Here is a 2384-nt window from a genome sequence, read left to right on the forward strand (position 1 = left end):
GGTGGGGGGAATTAAGAATTATATCTTGAGTAAAACTGTGCATCAAGTAAAATGGTGAAATTAGGATATTTCCAAATACATATAAATTAAGAGAATTTCTAAAGCCTGTTAATCTTATAAGAACCACTAAAGAGAATTCTTCAGACGAAGAACAAAGAACAGAAGACAATGACCTCAGCTAAGGGGCATGGCAAAATCACCAAAAGGTCAACCCAGATATAGAAGTATTTAAAGTAAAATAAGCCTGCCGCAAGATGGCAAATTAGGCAAATAATGTTCTACGACCCTCTGTAATAAAGACAGGAGAGACCAAATGACACTAATGCTCACGAGAAAGGTAGAATTTTTCCTTGTTCTCCACACACTCTTGCTAATCAGAAGTGTGTCTAGCTCCTATCCTTTAGCTACCCAGCAGCCACTGATCGCTCATTCCCAGGACACTGTCTGCCTAAGGGTGAAATGCAGCCTTCTAGGTCTCAGATCAGCAGCACAAGCCTTGGCAAAAACTCCTTCCATAACCAGATGCCCGGCCCCTCAATGCCCTCTGAGCTAGCAGAAACTATTTCCAAATTAGTTGCCCTAACTCCAGACATTTGTTTTTGGTAGGCCTGGTTGAGTTGGCTCCAACTCATCGCCACCCTAATTACAACAGAACACCCCACTGTTCATTCTCACAATTGTTTCGGAGCCCACTGTTGCAGCCACCCTGTCAATCCATACTGTTGAGAGTTTTCTTCTTTATCCACTGGACCCTCTATTTTATCATCATGAGGTACTTCTCCAGAGACAGGTCTCTATTGATAACTTGTTCAAAGTACACGAGAGGAAGCTGTACCATCCTCACTTGCCTCTGAGATATTGTTTGTTCTTCTGGCAGCCCATTGTAATTTGAATATTCTCTGCCAACACCCTAAGTCAAATGCATCAATTCTGCTCCACTCTTCCTTATCCAATGTCCACATGTATATGAGATGACTGAAAATACCATGGCTTGACTATGAAACCCTGATTTCCACTGAAAGGCAGAACTCAGAACCTTTTATTTTACGTCTGTAATCATGTATCTTGACGTCTTTTGAAGTGAAGGGGCAGGAAACCTCCTGGGAGTGTGCAGCACTTTACTGGAGCACTTCAAGGAACAAGGAACGGACACTCCTCCGATAGGAAGTGATGACAGGTAAACGAGCTTAGTGATGCTGAGGATGATGCAATTTTGATGGCTAACAGAGAATCATCCTTTTGGATGGAGAAGCTGCTGGTTTATCCACAACCCAGTTCCATCAGCATTCCTATGAATGATTGACATCAAATTCTTCTTACCACTTGCCTTCCTCTCTCCTCACCATGAAACAGTGACTGCTTTTGTCTCCCAGCAGCAGCGTGCCCTGTCTTTTCACAAAAACACAAGGAGCTTACATTCCTTGAGTCAGGAACTCATGACCGAAAACCCCCTTTCCCTGAACGACTGGCCAGTAGAAACAATGGAACTGACAGGCAAATTGATTCTGATTCATTTTCTTCCTCTCCATGAGTGACTGTTTATTTTTTTTAGTGACCAAACCTTTCAAGGTTTGGGTGCCCAGATGAGTGGTAATGCTAATACATGCAAACATGTATCCTTTCAAGTGACCACTCACACTAACTGCTCATCACTGACTCACTTTTACCCAGACAGTAACAACCCACACCGTCTTCCTTCAGGGACCTACCAGCAGACACAGCTGTGGGTGCTGTGCAGATATGCAATTTACTGGATGTTTCTCAGCCTGATTCAGAAACTATAGATTGAAATGTGAGGTAAAGATTATGATTGGGGGAGGGCTGGAGACAATAGTTGTAAATTACTATGGCTGATTTATTTCTACTCTATTCACACATATGTACACACACACACATACACACACACATATTGCTTTTGTACAAACTATTTAGGAAAATACGCATTGTATTTTTTTTAACAAATCTGAGAAAACACTATGAATTGCAGGTGCTTGACTTCCAGAAAATATTTTGTGTTGTTAATATATGAATGCTGAAAGTTGCAGATCTTTGCTAGGATGCAATAAATTTATATACTAAAAAAAGAAAAATACAATAGTTTGGTTCAGGGACACCTTTGACCTCAAAATGACACGTTTGCTCTTTAATATAAAGAGGTATTGTGCATCAGATTTGCCCATTGCAATGTTATTTGATTTTTTTTAACAATTGATGCAGAAAAGCCATTTAATAAAATCTAACACCTATTCCTGATAAAAAGATTCAACAAAATAGAAATATAAAGAAAATTCCTAAACATAATAAATTTCATTTATTTAAAACCAAAAGCCAACACTGCCCTCAAAAGATAAACTAAAAGCATTCTGATTTCTAATGAGAACCAG

The 2384-nt window shown here is 39.8% G+C and overlaps 1 protein-coding gene across 1 annotated transcript in view; it reads right to left on the reverse strand.

Annotated features, from left to right (window-relative positions):
- The window catches only part of NAPB (NSF attachment protein beta), a 61972-nt gene that overhangs the window by 12104 nt on the left and 47484 nt on the right, over positions 1–2384 (reverse strand). The window lies entirely within an intron of this gene.

This window comes from Echinops telfairi, unplaced genomic scaffold (assembly GCF_000313985.2).
Source record: "Echinops telfairi isolate 266 unplaced genomic scaffold, ASM31398v2 ScPeMD7_5592;HRSCAF=6446, whole genome shotgun sequence".
NCBI lineage: Eukaryota > Metazoa > Chordata > Mammalia > Afrosoricida > Tenrecidae > Echinops > Echinops telfairi.